This window comes from Triturus cristatus, chromosome 9 (genome assembly GCF_964204655.1).
Source record: "Triturus cristatus chromosome 9, aTriCri1.1, whole genome shotgun sequence".
Lineage (NCBI taxonomy): Eukaryota > Metazoa > Chordata > Amphibia > Caudata > Salamandridae > Triturus > Triturus cristatus.
Genome location: NC_140592.1, coordinates 424,878,504 through 424,895,914, shown reverse-complemented (window position 1 = coordinate 424,895,914; position 17,411 = coordinate 424,878,504).

The following is a 17,411-nucleotide window of genomic DNA, read 5'->3' as shown; positions in this document are numbered from 1 at the left end:
CTGTCCGTCATACCACTATACTCTACTCCAGTCCACACCACTACACGGACATCTAGCCTAGGTCTGCTGTGGTTCTTGTTCAAACTTTTTACCTTTTAAGTCAGCCCATGAAACGCCTGATGCGGATTGGTAAGGTACGTGTGAGTCGTTTCTCCCACTGTAGCACCGGGTAAAGGCTGGCCTGTAAGTGTAGATGGAAAAACAAACGGGTATTGAAAAATTACAGCATTTACAACAATAAACTCAATTACAGTGGAGTGCAAGACAACACTCTGGAGAGAACACTTTCAGACTGAGGCAGCTTGGATAGGCGACATAGTGTCTACTTTACAGCATTAAGGTACAACAACAACGGGACAGGATTCAGGAGCCAGCACAGCCACAGAACAGGAGAACCGCGGCACAGGCCAGGCACCCTACCTCTTACTTACATTTTGACCGAGCCAGAGAAATGTCATATGCACTGCAGCAACCTAGAATTTTCCAAATGAAGTGACTAAATCAATGCGCCACTGTCCGTCATACCACTACACTCTACTCCAGTCCACACCACTACACGGACATCTAGCCTAGGTCTGCTGTGGTTCTTGTTCAAACTTTTTACCTTTTAAGTCAGCCCATGAAACACAGTTATTCCATCAATTTTCTCCAATCCAACTGACTGTGTGCAAAGATAGTATGCTCAGCATCATCATGATGGTGACCGTGTGGTACGTATTCTCCAACACCAACTCAGTCTGTAGTGACTGATTAAGTTTATAATATATTCCATTTTACCAAATTGCAACGGATATTGGCCGGCACCTGCAGTGGTAGGAGTACAATGTGGTCATTATTAAACAACAAGGAAACATTAACTGTCACCACACCTGAGTCACTTTTACTTTGTCGATAAACTAGGATAGTTCTACTTCATGGCATGCACAATTCTTCGTAGTCAGCCAGCATCCAATGCAATGCATGCCACCATCATTCACAATAATCACTCATTACCTGTCTTGGTGTTCTCTTTGGCTGTCTGATCTGATGCCTGCCTAGCCTTCTGCCAGTCAGTGATGAGTTTCTTTCGGCTTGGAAACAAAATGGAATATAGGTGGAGTCACGTTTCACTTCTTATGGAGGGACTGTTAGAGGCAACCTGTATTGTACTATATTCTCCATCTCCATCCAATGTCTGACTTGCTTGAAATGTACTTAGGGAGAGTAAGGAACATGGAGCAGGACCCTGAGGAGTGGAGTGGACAGTTATGCACAGACGTGCAACTCCAATAGGGAAATAAAAAGAGGAGACTGTTGATGGATTTGTTGTGAATGTAGATTTTGAACCAGAAAAACAGATACACAGTCACACACAAATAAAGGAAGGGAGACCACTTTGAAAGCCTAGTTGTCAGGGAAGAGGAGCTCGTCCTCAAACTCTGGTGGTTCGGACAGAAGTACGTCTAACAACCCACTACTTATGTCATCAAAGTCGCTCTCTTCTTCCTCCTGTGATTCACGTATTTTGTACTTTGGTGGTATAAAGTGTTGATTCATTTTGATCATGGTTAACCTCTCAACACTTTTGGGCGAGAGACTGGTCCTTTTGACAGTAACAATGGCACCAGCAGCACTGAAAACACGCTCTGAAGAGACACTTGCAACAGGACAAGCCACATACTTAATTGCCAGCCTGCTGAGCACTGGCCATTTGCTTCTTTTCCCATACCAATACACCAATGGGCTTTGCTCCATGTAGACCTCTGTTGTGTCATCTAGATAGGCCTGAACCATCTGCTCAATGTTCAGGGGTGCTCTGATTTCCTGGGCCTCTTTTGCCTTTGCATCAGTCATGGATGTGCAATACCCTTTCCGTAGAAACCAATCACCTGCCGTTTTTGTAAATGTGCCTGATGATCCTGTTGGTGCTGTTGATGTTATTGCTGGCAGTGTTGTTGACTGCTGGGAGGCAAACGCGCTGCTCTTGGCCTCTGAAGTAGAACTTTGTTCTGGGTGCCCTGCAGTACTTTTTCGGCCCTGGGGGGGGCGGGCCTTTAATGGAGATCCTTTCGTTTTCAAACTCAGTGGCTTCCTCAGCTATCAAAGTTTTGTACTGGGCAACATTCACTTCTGAAAAAGGAATGACTTCATTACTGCGCAGCAATAATTTGTAACGTGGATCCAAAATTGAGGCAGTAATGTAATGTGGATGTGACAGAATGTTATTTTGAATCCTTGTATTGTGAGATAAGCGAGCGGATAAGGTGTCTGCCAAATAATGTGCGTCTACTTTGTCATCCACACCTGAGTACATTTCTGACACCTCCTTCAGCTGTTGCTCTAGCATGTACAACAATGGGATAGCTTGGCCCATAGTATAATCCTCCCTGCTCACTTCACGTGTGAAGACCTCAAAAGGAAGTAGCATCTCTGTCAAGCTTTTGACAAGGTCCCATTGGGCCATCTCAACTCTCATGCCTTTCACTGTAGGATCCCCTGACCTTTTCATGACATAAGCATTAAGTGTTATGTACTGCTCAAACAGACGCTCAAGCATGTAATACGTTGAGTTCCAACGTGTTGGCACCTCTTGGATGAGTGCTTTGACTGGCATTTTATGGTCACGTTGAATGACCCTCAGCTCCTTCCGGGCTTTAAAAGAATGGTTGAAATGTGTGCATATTCTTCTGCAGGTGATCAGTAAGCTGCTGACTTTGCTTTCATTTTTCAGAAAGTCTTGAACAACAATGTTAATGCAGTGTGCCAAACATGGCACCCTGAAATAGCCACCATCTTTCATGGACCTAACTACATTACTGCCATTGTCCGTGGCAACAAAACCAATGGTAAGACCTCTTGGTCGCAGCCACTCAAACACCTTGCTGTTAAACTCATCCAAAATGTTAACAGCAGTATGAGATTTCTCCATTGCAAACATGGCTACAGTTGCATGTGTGCGAGTGTCTTTAAAAATCTCAGCGGTGTCAACAACACCGTCAGATATCTTATCTTTAACACCCGAAAAAGAGACCCAGTGTGCAGTGATGCACATGTAATCAGTGGCTTGGCAACTGGTCCACATGTCTGTTGTCAGGTGTATACTCTGAACAGCACTCTGTTTTAAGGCTTTTCCAAGCATTTCCTGCACGTCGTGATGTAGTGCTGGAACAGCAACTCTTGCGAAATAGTAGCGGCTGGGAACTTTCCATTTTGGGCAGATGGTGGTCACAAACTCAAGAAAACCCACCCCTTCAACAAAAGAAAAAGGGAGAAGGTCCAGTGCTAACATTTTTGCCAGCTTTGCATTGTACGAACGTGCTATTGGGTGGTTGCATTCGTACTGCCCCTCCGGCCTACTAAACATGCTAAGAATGGTAGGCTGCATGGTATTCCTTCCTGTGGTCAACGTCGCACTTTTTGGGCCAGCAGTGCTCCTTGGTGTCTCAGGCTGACTCTTACTCTTGTGCCAATGAGATGTGGCTGAGGATGTGGGCGTTACCACTGCAGTGCTGGGGACAGGGCTACTTTGTGTACCACTAGCACAGAGAATGTCTCCCTCTTCTTCCTGTTCCACCGTGAGTGGACTTTCTACTCGTTTAAGCCCAACAGCAATGGTTCCAGTTTTGATGAGCCTAAGGTGCTCCTCCCACTGGATTGCGTGGTGTTTTTTCAGATGGTCATTTGGCCTCCGGTACCATAGTTTGTACCAAGCTTTCCACGACTAACAGAGGTATGACAAACGGAGCATACAGCAATGTTCTCCTCCTTTCCGCTAACCGTAAAGAATTCCCACACTGGGGAGCTTAACTTTTGTCTCCTGCTGGAGGTGCCACTCCCACTTCCAATGCCGGATGAACTGGAGGTTGTGTGTTGAATTTGACTCTGTGCAGGACCACTACCTACTTCTGCTGAGGTGGTGCTTGTTGTGCTGGATGTAGGACGCTGCCGGCCCTTTGCTAATGTAAATATGGAAGCTGGAGGTTGTGTTGGTGTTACCTGTGTTGGAGGTATGCGTGCTACATCCCTCGCATCCATTTTGGATAGTGTAAAAATGTTGGTCTCCATCTCCTCAGGCCCGGGAGTGATGTTTGTGATGACTGGCTCATCATCATCATCATCATCATCCTGCTCTTCTACATCAACATCCATAAGTGTAAGGCTTTCTGGAACCTTCCTTTTCCTATGCCTGCTCTTGTGATGTGTTTCCCTCTCAGACTCAGTTTGTGGCTTCCAAGTGACATCTAGATCATCAGAAGGGGGGCTTGGTGAAGAACTTGATGTACTAACCCTCCTTTTCCTTGCTGGGGATTTAAAAGGCAATGCAACTTCTAAAGGAGTGGCTTCCTCTTCTTCCTCTGCATGAGGCTCAATTTCCTGAACTGCCCCTACTTCGGGAGGAACAACAGCTACTATTGCGGGCGGTGCCTGCGGCTGTTGACCACTTATCTGCTGTGTTGATGATGTTCCCTCCTGCGTTGATTGTGTACTACTTTGAGATAGCGATAAGTTTAGTTCAGGCTCAGCATCACTGCTTTCCACCATAAGGCTGGCTACCTCTTCCACACTCATCTGCTTGGGCATGGGTTGGCGGGTTGGGCCCACTGATGTGGAGGTGCTGCCCCCAGCTTGGCCCCCCGACACCGCTGCTGCAGGCGTCATTTTTGGTGTACCAAAAAAGGTTTTGGGAGGCACACCAGACTTAAGTGACACTTCCTTTTTCTTCTTTTCCTTCTTCTCCATGGCAACTTTCTTGGTACCGGAGGACCTGCTACCTGCTTTCTTTGGGGGCATCTTCAACAGATGTCAAAACAGCACTCAGTTGCACAAGTTGCAGAGATGCCTGGTCAGGTCACTGACACGTCACGTTGTGTACAGCAGCAGGACGTCGGTCTGGCACCACAACAGTGGATGATGATGACACACCTCCTCTGTCTTTTGTGCACCTAAAAGCAAAAAAGCCAGAAGAACATCAGTCAAAGATCCATAATTTAATATATAACTTATTAGTATCTGGTGGGTGGTCATCACAATTATTAAATTTTATGAAGTCAGTAAACAACATCACCAGTATAGCCAGCCATTAAGAGACTGACAAGGCCAGGGATCCTGTTGTATTTGTACTGTGTACACTGAGGAAGAAGAATAGCAAGGAACAAAAACATAAATGTAGTCCAGCCTGTTTGACCTAAATAAAAATGTGTGAATCTTATGGGATGGATGCAGCATCAGGGAGCAACAACACAACGAACATATACACATAAAAACTAAAGGCATTTATTTACAACACCCAAAAAGTGAAATCTAACCCCGTAAAAAAGTATAGGCCACATTTTACAATTCAATCCAAAGCCATACATGATGTTGAAATTCAATGCACAACACAAAAACAGTTGTTTACATTCCATGCACCCGCCGTGATGATTGCTGAGTTGTACCTCTGGGCCTACTGTACGACTAGGCCACAAGTTTGGACGCCTATGGCAAAGGCACAATGCCTGCCTTCCTAAAATGGCCGCCACACACATGCTCAGGCCACCCACCACAATAATACCCAAAAAGTGATTACAAAGGACAGGAACAGGAAGTTGTAGTGTCTGTGGAACTTACTCCCTTTCATAAAAATGTTTTCTAGACAAATAAAAGCTTCTCCTTGCTCCAAACCTACAGCTCAATGACAGCCTGAGGAGTTTTTTGTGCAGAAATGCACAAAAAAGCGTTTTCGAGAAGGGTCTATGTTGCTCGCGAGATATTGTTTGCCAGATTGCAAAAGCTGCGTGTTCGGGATCGCGAACTGTACAAAAAGGCTTTCTCAAGTGCGCGAACACGCATATTGCGAGCGCGAAAATGACGAAAACTGTAAGTCCGCGCTGTCGCGCTGTGCAGAGTTACCGAAAGTTCGCGAGCTGAATCCCTTGCCTTACATACTGGCTAAAAAGCCCAATTTATTTAGCACACACCCAAAAAATGCTATTCCACCCCAAACACACCTTTTGCAATAAAATCGAAAGCCATCCATGGAGTAAAGGAAAATCGGCAGACAACACCAACTGTACATTTAAATCACGCACCACAGATTGGAGGCTGACTACCTCTGGGCCTACTGGAAGACTACTAAGCCACAAGCTTGGAACCGGATGGCAAAAGCAAGCACACTGCTTGGATGGCTCCACAAAATGGCCGCCACACACCCACAACCACAAGAAATGGGAGACAGTCAATGTACGCCTATGGCAAAGGCACAATGCATGCCTTCCTAAAATGGCCGCCACACACATGCTCAGGCCACCCACCACAATAATAACCAAAAAGTGATTACAAAGGACAGGAACAGGAAGTTGTAGTGTCTGTGGAACTTACTCCCTCTCATAAAAATGTTTTCCAGACAAATAAAAGCTTCTCCCTGCTCCAAACCTACAGCTCAATGACAGCCTGAGGAGTTTTTTGTGCAGAAATGCACAAAAAAGCATTTTCGAGAAGGGTCTATGTTGCTCGCGAGATATTGTTTGCCAGATTGCAAAAGCTGCGTGTTCGGGATTGCGAACTGTACAAAAAGGCTTTCTCGCGTGCGCGAACACGCATATTGCGAGCGCGAAAATGACGAAAACTGTAAGTCCGCGTTGTCGCGCTGTGCAGAGTTACCGAAAGTTCGCGAGCTGAATCCCTTGCCTTACATACTGGCTAAAAAGCCCAATTTATTTAGCACACACCCAAAAAATGCTATTCCACCCCAAACACACCTTTTGCAATAAAATCCAAAGCCATCCATGGAGTAAAGGAAAATCGGCAGACAACACCAACTGTACATTTAAATCACGCACCACAGATTGGAGGCTGACTTCCTCTGGGCCTACTGGAAGACTACTAAGCCACAAGCTTGGAACCGGATGGCAAAAGCAAGCACACTGCTTGGATGGCTCCACAAAATGGCCGCCACACACCCACAACCACAAGAAATGGGAGACAGTCAATGTACGCCAGGGGTCTTCAAACTGTGGGGCGCGACCTCCAGGGGGGCCGTGGAGTGATGCAAAGGGGGTCGCGCCTTCCCAGTCACACTTCTACCCAGGCCCAAGGGCTTCAGCCCCCCCCCCACACTTCCCCCGTCCTGTGTCTCAGCCCGGGCTGCTGCAGTGAAACTTGAGCTGCTGGGGGCTCAGCTGGGCAGTGTCTGGATTCCTATCTCCGGCACCGTGTTTTTTCACAGGTCTTTAAAGACCATTTGCATTTTAACATGCCTTTGTAAACTGGTTACAGAGGCTTAGGTTTTTTTGCTGGTTCCAGTACCCCCTGGGTCCCCACTGTGCCTATTCCTTACATTTGGATTTTACATTCACTGCGGTAGTGTGAGAATGCATTTCATGGAAAGGAATACAAAGTTGGCTTCCTGGGGGCGCCGGGCGCCGTGTGTGAAAGTTTATTGTGCTTTTGAAGCACCTGCTGCAGCGTTTCTTTCCCCGGCAATTACCAGGCATCACATACATTTCAAGATAACTTGTGTGATTAATAATCTTCCTGGAGAGAGATCAGAATTTTGTATAGTTGAGGTTTTGACTTAGGTGAAGTTAGTGCAGAGGGTTAATATGCCTGCTGCAAAGAACGTGTACCAAGTAGATTACAGAGTGCGTATGATGTGAAGAGATCAGCAGGTTACTGCTTTCAAAAGAGACATCCTTTTGTTACTTGCAATTTATAACTTAAAGTCCTAATATAGAATAGTGAGCTATTAACTTTCATCCTAGAACAGCACGCACACTACAAAGAATACATTATTAGACCATTGATTAATGTTGCAAAAAGGCTTAATTTAGCTAGAAATCAATTCTTATTATTAAAGGAAACTCCCAACTATGCTGTTTCTTTTTCGACTCTGAGTTTGTGCTTCTCCACACCAAGCACTCTTGAACTATACTGCCTACCAGTATGGATGACATGTGACTCCTATACTTTTAGTCCTTTGGCTTATGTAACATTTCCTATACACTGATTTACACACTTATGATTGATTGTCTCTGTGTAATGTGTGTGTGATGCAAAGTGCTCGGACACCCTACACTGGTATGAGTGGCACTATATAACTAATTCAATGCATCTGAGAGTGTGGGGTTATGGAGACTTGGTCACTGTTAAAGGGTGCTAGTGAGAGAATCCGTGGTGGGGGTGGTCATTGGGGGGGCACCAACAAACATTGTCGCACAGGGCACCACTAGCACTAAAGCCGGCCCTGGGAAGTATGCACAGATAAGCGCTGAAAATACCGCTGTAGGTGACTGCTTTTTTTTGTACCGACTGGGCCATCAAAATAATCTGCTGGTAACCCTAACCATAGGAATGGAAGTTTGTCGCAGGATCAGCACATTATTTATTTCCTTCACCCTCGATCCCCGATTAATGCCGCAATAGTTTAACTTAGATCTTAAAGTCTACACCCCCGTCAATAACATGCTGAGTTACTTCGTGGGTCTGGGAATGCACCCTGCATTCAGACAACTCATTCCTCATTCTCGCCCTTTATTGTCACGCTCACCTTGCACTCACAGTGATCACAATGCACTCACACTGATCACCATGCACTTGCACCATTCACCCGCTCACCTTGCACTCACAGTGATCACTCTGCACTCACAATGCACTTGTCCTGCTCACACTATACCTCAACCTGCAGTCACACGAGTACACTACTCATCCTGCACTCATGTGACACTTCACTCACCTGTCCCCCTCACTACTCAATATGCAACTCACTCAAACAAGCCCATCAGTAATCATACATTCATTCATCCCATTCTGAACTTGCATCCGCACCCAAAATGAGAGAGGACAGCAAGGGAGTGAGAGAATTTGATTGAAGAGGCCAGGGATGAGGAGAAATGTGAATTGCCGAAGAGAAGTGTGCACACGCAAGAAGTGAGTGTGATCCAAAGGTGAGGGCTTCTGTTAGAACAAAGGGGAGATGTGAAAGAGGAATGGGGGGACTGGAGAGGTGTAAGATACAAATAGACAAAAATTTAAATGAAGAGACGAGGTGAATGAGAAGTGCTGAGGGGCACGGGAGGTGACAGGGCCAGAGAGGCCATGAGATAAATGTGAGAGACTGTTAAAGATGAGGGCAGTGAAAGGACAGAATGGCAAGAGGTGATTAAAGGTGAAGTGAGAGGTTGAATGGGGAGAGTTCAGAAGTTGTAAAAAGGGGTGAAAGAAAATGACCTGCAAAGTGAGAGAGGGATCCGGGGTTAGGAGAGGAGAGAGGGATGGAAGGGAGGGGGTGAGAGGAAAGCTGCATGGGTAAACGGCTTAACTCTACACAAAACCGCCAGGGTTTTAAGGGTGGAAGGCCCTTCACAAAGGTTGACTTGAAATCTTTCTGATGATAATTGCTGTAGTTTGGTTATAAATGGGTACTGATTGGGTGAAATCTTTCCTCAGCGTTACTGTGTGTAACAAATATCAAAATAATGAAGCAATGCTATCCCAAAATATGCGGCATCACATAACCTCATTTACATTTTCATCCCACGCAATTTAGTCAACAGGTTTAGACATTTTTGTCAGGAGGGGGTCCTTACGCCTCAAAATGTTGACAGGGGGGTCTCGGCATCCAAAAGTTTGAAGACCTCTGATGTACGCCTATGGCAAAGGCACAATGCATGCCTTCCTAAAATAGCCGCCACACACATGCTCAGGCCACCCACCACAATAATAGCCAAAAAGTGATTACAAAGGACAGGAACAGGAAGTTGTAGTGTCTGTGGAACTTACTCCTTCTCATAAAAATGTTTTCCAGACAAATAAAAGCTTCTCCCTGCTCCAAACCTACAGCTCAATGACAGCCTGAGGAGTTTTTTGTGCAGAAATGCACAAAAAAGCGTTTTCGAGAAGGGTCTATGTTGCTCGCGAGATATTGTTTGCCAGATTGCAAAAAGCTGCGTATTCGGGATCGCGAACTGTACAAAAAGGCTTTCTCATGTGCGCGAACACGCATATTGCGAGCGCAAAAATGACGAAAACTGTAAGTCCGCGCTGTCGCGCTGTGCAGAGTTACCGAAAGTTCGCGAGCTGAATCCCTTGCCTTACATACTGGCTAAAAAGCCCAATTTATTTAGCACACACCCAAAAAATGCTATTCCACCCCAAACACACCTTTTGCAATAAAATCCAAAGCCATCCATGGAGTAAAGGAAAATCGGCAGACAACACCAACTGTACATTTAAATCACGCACCACAGATTGGAGGCTGACTACCTCTGGGCCTACTGGAAGAATACTAAGCCACAAGCTTGGAACCGGATGGCAAAAGCAAGCACACTGCTTGGATGGCTCCACAAAATGGCCGCCACACACCCACAACCACAAGAAATGGGAGACAGTCAATGTACGCCTATGGCAAAGGGACAATGCATGGCTTCACAAAATCGCCACCACACACATGGCCAGGAGGACACAACAACAAGCATAAGCCAAGGGGAACAAAGAAAAGAAATGCAGGCCTTTATGGAAAAAGAAGCACACACTACTAAACTACCACCACAAAAATTGCCACAAGCCACATGGGCACTCACAGTCACAACAGGCCATGGAAAACTATGAACTGAAGCAGGCCTATAATATATGACCGGACAAGGAGGCCTGCTAAACAACACAGCTTTAATTCCAAAATGAAAATCAACAGGGCAACGAAAGGATTGGAAAGAAGTTACACACATCAAGCACACACATCCAACAAAGGTAAATCACACACACACACACACACACCAACAGTGAAATACACCACAGCCACGTTTAGCATTTCAATCCTATGCCATCCATGCCCTACATGATGTAGAAATTCTACAGACACCACAAAACATGGACCCATGGGTACCCTACTGGCTGAAATTGCAGAGAAAGACAACTAGGCCCCTATTGAAAGTAGTATAGGCCACCCACCACAACAATAATTTTTAAAAACAATAAAAATCCCAGAAAAATGTAGGTACAAAAAAGCCCCAATGAAACAAACACACCGATTCTCCAACTTACTTGTAGTAAATTAAATCTCAAATCAAAAATTCCTCAAATAAATCCAATCCAATGGTATAATGCAGCAGACAGACACAAAAAGTGATCCTTCCAGCTCCAAATCCAAATGAAAGTGAACAACACATGCACAAAGCACGTGGGAGGAGCCTGTTGAACAGGAACAGGAAGTTGTAGACTCAGGGGCACTTCCTTCCTCTTGAAAAAAAAGAGTTAAAAAAATTAAAGGACTCTTTCTTACACAAAAGACTACAGCAAGATCACAATTTGAGGAGTTTTCTGAGCAAAATGATCATTTTAGAGAAGGTTTTATGAAGCTCGCGAGATATTCTTCGCCAGATTGCAGTTTTTCCATGTTCGGGATCGCGATCTTACCAAAACAGCCGCCGGAAGTCAGCTCGCGCGCACCAATGACGTGTTCGGGTTCGCACACTCTCGCGGGCTTGGGCAGCCATATTACAAATCTCGTGGCGCTCGCGAACGGACAGAAAATCAAGTTGGCGATCGCAGAATCAAGGTAAGACGTTACCGCGCGCGCGAGAATTAATATTGAGTGCGTGAGGAAGCAAAACTACTACGCTACGCGCTAGATTGCGTAGCAATCTGCAACTTCGCGCTCTACGCTAATCACAAAGTTACCTAAACTTCGCAAGCTCCGCGAACAGAGCGTAGTTCAACGTCCAGGCTTACACAGGATGCATGGGTTCTAGAAACTGTGGAGGGTTACAAGTTAGACTTCAATCGGACTCCGCAGCAACAGGTTCTGCCCCCACCTCTTATTTTGTGCCCAGCACGAAAGAGTGTTTATAGATTCAGGAGTTACTGAACAAAAATATGATTGATTTGCAAATCACTTCCATGTCGTTGGGACTTTCTCAGCAGTGTGTTTAAATTACAAAAGAAAGGAGTGTTTTTGGACTCGTATTAAACCTCAAAATTTCCAACTCTTGGATCACTTATCACCATTTCAAAATGGATGGAATCCATCTTCTGCAAGACCTGCAAATGGATGGTGTGTCTCGATCTCAAAGACAATTACCTCTCCGTTCCCATTTTCCCAGGGCACAGGCAGTTCCTCCAGTCCCTGTGAAGGCAGGAGTGGCTTAAGATGAAAGTCATCCTCTTTGGGTTGTCTTCACCCCTGTGGTGCATCACAAAGTTGATGAGGCCAGTAGATGAAGCACTCAGAGCCAAGGGGAGTCATGTTGATCTTTTACCTAAACTATATTATCCTCATGGCTAAGGACGATGTCGACGGTGGAGTTACACAACACCTCTCTTGGAGGATTCAATTACTTCAGGATCTGGGCTTTAGAATCAATGTGTCTAAGTGAATACTTTCTCCTACTCAAAACCTAGACTTCCTGGGCTACCAGATAAACTCACTAAAGGCTCAACTCAATTTACCTTTGCAGAAAGAGAATGCAATCTAGAAAGTGATGAGCATAGCAATGTACAATACGATGGCGTCTTTGAGGTCCCTGGCCATAGTAGTAGGATTTTTGGCTTCTTCAATCGAAGCAATAATCCTTGGTCCTCTGCATTATCGAGAGCTGCAATACATGAACATCCTTCATCTTCAGAAAATGTTGTGTCTCTCAGAGCAGATTTTACTTTCAGAGGAGGCCAGGATGGACCTCACCTGGTTGCTAAATAATATGGAAGCATGGAAGCATGGAATGACAGAGACGCTTTTGGTCAAAGGCCCAGAGTGATAATAGACTTGGACTTCAGCAGGCATCAACAGATGGGGCTGGGGAGCATATGCAGACCCATTCCCACAGGGGGTGGGTGTTCCATGAGCAGTTATAACTGCATATTAGCTGTCTGGAACTGTTGGCAAGATATATTCCTATCAAGACCCTTTCACCTCACAAAAGACAAATTATTGCATCTATCAGTGTATGGACACTATTTCTGCAGTAAGTCAACTGACTGGAGGGGAGACAGTCACTACTATCAGAGAATGCCAAAGATTTATGGAAATTCTGCTTTATGACTAACATTTCTGTAGTAGTGAGTACATTCTAGGTCAGTGGAATGTGGTCACAGACTAGAATTCCCAATTCGTCTGCGATTCAGAAACTGGAGGCTGCACGCTCAAGTTTTCCGAATTTTAGATATTATGTGGGGTTTCTGTGTGATGGGCCTTTTGTCACCCACTCGAACACGTAGATTTTGGTCAGCTTCAGTTGGAGGCCAAACCCACAGGCAGTTAACACCAATGCTTTGCTGTGGAATTGGGGTGGGTAATATCTGCTTTGCCTTTCCCTCATAGGTGATGATTCCAAAAGTGATCTCTCAAGCGAGGCAGCAGAAAGGCAAACTGATCTTGGTGAAGCTGGGTTGGAAAGCTCAACCATGGTTCCAGCACTGTTGGAGATCTCATGCAACTGACCTCTGCAGATTCTGTCATTTGAAGAACTTCTAAATCTAATGACTGCAGGGTCTGCTGCATCCATTGATGTTTAGGCAACTAGTGATGATGGCCTGGAGGGTTTCACAAGACGATGGGAAGATTGTGACTTTCCCAACAAGCTTCTTTCTACCTCCAACAATCTTGGTTGACCAATACTCATAGAGATATTCTCTGGCCTGGCGACGACCATTTAGGTGGTGTAATGAACAGTACATGGATCCCTTGGCAGTTGCACTTGTTGTTGAGCTTCCTATTACAACTAGCAGAAAGTGGGTTAGCTTACAGATCTGTTAATAACTTTAGGTTAGCCAATTCCACTGGTCATTACTTGGACAGTAAGCCTATAGGAGAAAACCCCTTGATTTGTAAACTCTTGAGATGTACTAGGTTGGTTGACCCTCCCAAACCAAAATATTCTGCTTTATGGGATGTGAAATTGATTTTACAGTTTCTGAGGAGATGGCCTGCGAATTAGGACTTATCAAGAAAACAACTTTCAGAAAACTTGACTGCTCTGTTGTGTCTCATCTTGTGTAGAAGGATGCCTTTGGCGTAGCAGGTACAGTATTTTCTCCTTCTGGAGTATCTTTCACTATCTCTAAGAGGACTAAGACAGATTCACAGCGTGTTTCTTACCAGGCCTTTCCGGAACACCCCAAAATTGTGTGTTGTGAATTGTCTGAAGTTATATGAGGATTGTAATAGGGTGTTGAGACAATAATCGGCAGGGCAAGCCTTTTGTACCCGTGACGTTGGCGCCTTTGGCCACATGGGTAAGTTGGCGCCTCACTGAAGTCAGAATGGATGTGTCTGCTATTGGTGCTCACTCACACATGGAATTTATTTCCTCCAGGTGCTATTTTTTGGTTTCCAGATTGGTGGAAATGATGACGGCCATTCATTGGTCTACAGAGATTGTTGATGTGGCTTCTGTAGCAGTAGGGCAGCTTTAAACCAGCATAATCCAAGCTTCCGGTTAAGACTTAAAATATTCTAAAATTTCTAGCTGATTCAACAAGAATTTTATTAAAGACAGAGGGGCAATGATTATCTCACCTTAAGGGAACATATATTGTGATACATGTTGGCATGCTATATTACTCATCATGTATTATCATTAGTATCATCATCTTGTGAGTGTTTTGTGAGAATACCTACCATAGAATGTTAAGGTTTAAGATGCAATTGAGTTGTGATGCCAACAGGCTTGAAGTTGTTGCTTTGAGTTTATTTCTTGTCACAGGCAATAAACACAAATAGAATTGAGATGTGCCTATCTTCGCTTCAAATTTGGTTTTAGTTTCTGGTTATGTGGTTCTTCATCAAAGAAAATGCTTGAGTCATTCTGATCCACTTTTGAATTCTGTGAGAAACCAGGACCTGTTTGCAGTGTCCCCCCACTTTTTGCCTCATTTTGTCTTTGACTCCTAGATACTGGTTTTCTGACTCCAATTGTGCCATGGGCTCTGCTATTCAGAACTGGGCCTATGCTCTGATTAAAAGAACATTGTAATATAGCCTTATAGCCCGCCGTAGCGGGCTATACCGGCTATTAAAGGCCCGCTGCAGCGTTAAAGGCCCGAGCCGAAGGCGAGGGACTTTAACAAAAGCAGCGGGACTTTAATAGCGGTATAGCCCTGCTACGAAGGGCTATAAGGCTATTAGAACATTCTGCCACTAGAGGGCAGAATGTTCTAACAAATTAAACAAAGGCTTCTCGAAGCTCGAGGAGATTTAAATCCCCTCGAGCTTCGAGAGGCTTTTGTAAAACATTGGAATGTTGCTCTGCGGGCCTTTACCGGCCCGTAGAAGCACGCAGCACTCCATTGTCTACAATGGAGTGCTCCACATTCCAATGTTCTAATTAGGTATAATTACAATTGGTTCTGATAACCGACCTGTAAGTCCCTAGTATATGGTAGGGCATGTATGTTTAGAGGCACTACTGTTGTGTCTGTTGTCATTTTAAAATCCCGCCCTGCAGGCTGCTTGTAAAGTAGAATTATATTCAAATTCTACTTTGGAATTAAAGGTACTTCCAAATTAGTAAATTCCCTTATTTGTTCACTTGAGTCACCCCTAAGGTCTCTCCCTGGTTCCCCAGGGGATGGGTACCTTGTAACCATAAGCAGGGACATTCTAAAATAGGTTAGCCCTGGTAAGGGAATACTGGCAATTTAGTTGTTCTCCATTGTAATGCATTGGCTCCACATGTGAACTATGGATAGAAAGGAGCTAAACATATGATTCAAGGGCTTAAAAGAAAAGCTATGATACACCCAACAGCTTGCTATTGTTAGACTTGTTATAACTATTACAGAAAACAAGTTATAGAGCGTTACTTTCTGTGGGCCAAAATCTAGCCTTCCAGCAGCCCGTCTCTGATTGGTCAGCCTATACCAGGCTGAGCTAAGCTGTCTTAATGAAGTGTGAAGTGGGCTCCCACGAGAGAGAAAGGATTTCCTGTGGGAGAAGAACTGAAACTGAAGAAGCAGAAGGCAGGAAGTGGGTGGAAGGACAAAACTAGTCTTCAAAGAGGGAATGACAGTTTGGACAGGACACAGCCTCACCCTCACATCCTGCACCCCCAGACAGACAGAACCCCCAGTAATTAAATTAGTGGGGGGCTAGAAGGGGAGTGTTAGGGAATCATAGCCACACCAGTGGGTTGGCTTAGCCACATCTAACCCTTTAGGAGAGACTTTCTACATTTTGGATTTTGAAAGAATAGTACTTTCTGAGACAAGAAAATGCTTCACTTTGGAGGAAGTGGTCAGACACCTGAGTGGCAATGTACATCCCATTGATTGGGGTAACCCCCTGCTTGACACCCAAGAACACTGGATAAATATGGGAGAGTTGCCAAGCAACTCAGATCTGCTGCCTGAAACAACATGGAGAAAACGGACTGCCCTGCTGGAACTCTGATCTGCACCTACAGCTTTGCACTCTGGAAGACTGCATCTGTGATTAAGAAGTAGACCCCCTGCAAGAGACAGGTTAACAGAGCCCACCTGCATCATATCCACCATGAAGCCCCCATCCTGGAGTGCATTCAGTGTAATTTTAAGTAGTACCAAGACATTGTGGGAATTTTAGTTCCAACATTTCAAGGACCATCTTAAAGCATCTAGACCCCTAGATTGGTGTTGTGGATACTTTGAGACCTTCTGGAAGAAGATCTAGAAGTTTGGAGAAGAAGGACTGCCCTGATGGACATTTGTGCTACACAAGAGAGGACTGCACTTGCTGACATCACTAGGCTTCACAATAAAAGATCATTGCATGTCTTAAAGGGTAAGAAATGGACTCCCTGATCAGCAACATGTAGAAATGTGCGGGAATGGCTACATGTAGCATCAAGTACGAGTACAACTCCAGCTGACAAGATTTAACTGGATTGTACTTGGCTTAACCAGGTACATTGTGGGAGTTGTAGTCCCAGACCCCAAGAGGCAAGCCAGAGCTTCTGAATTTTTGGCTGGTGCTGTGGACCACTTTCCTGCATCAATAAACAATCAACCAAGTAAGTGTAAAGAGCTCTTGACTTTGCCCTAGTTCAGCACAACCTTTTATAACCCTTTGAGCGCTATATGCTCCTAAGCGCTAGGTATACTTTTAATCTTTAAAAACCCATATCTCTGGTTCCCTACATGGGACTTTTGTCGTTTTGGTGTCTATGTGCTCATACAAATATAACCTATGACAGTTGAGATTTTTTTGGACTTATCAAGGTTAATGAAGTATTTTATTCTGCTTAATGTTCTGAAGGAAGAAGGAAAGAGGAAGAACTATGGTGATTCGTGCATATATAGATTTTAAGTGCCCTGATTGGCGATGAAGCAAAATACACACACTTCATGGACGGAATGCAGATCTAATCACACATTCACCCACCAGTCAAGAGAACTGGGTTAAATTCATCATTCTTTTGCTCACCATTCCACCCCAGTTTAGACCTGGCCATATGCAAATCAGTGTTGACCTTGTGCCTCATGGG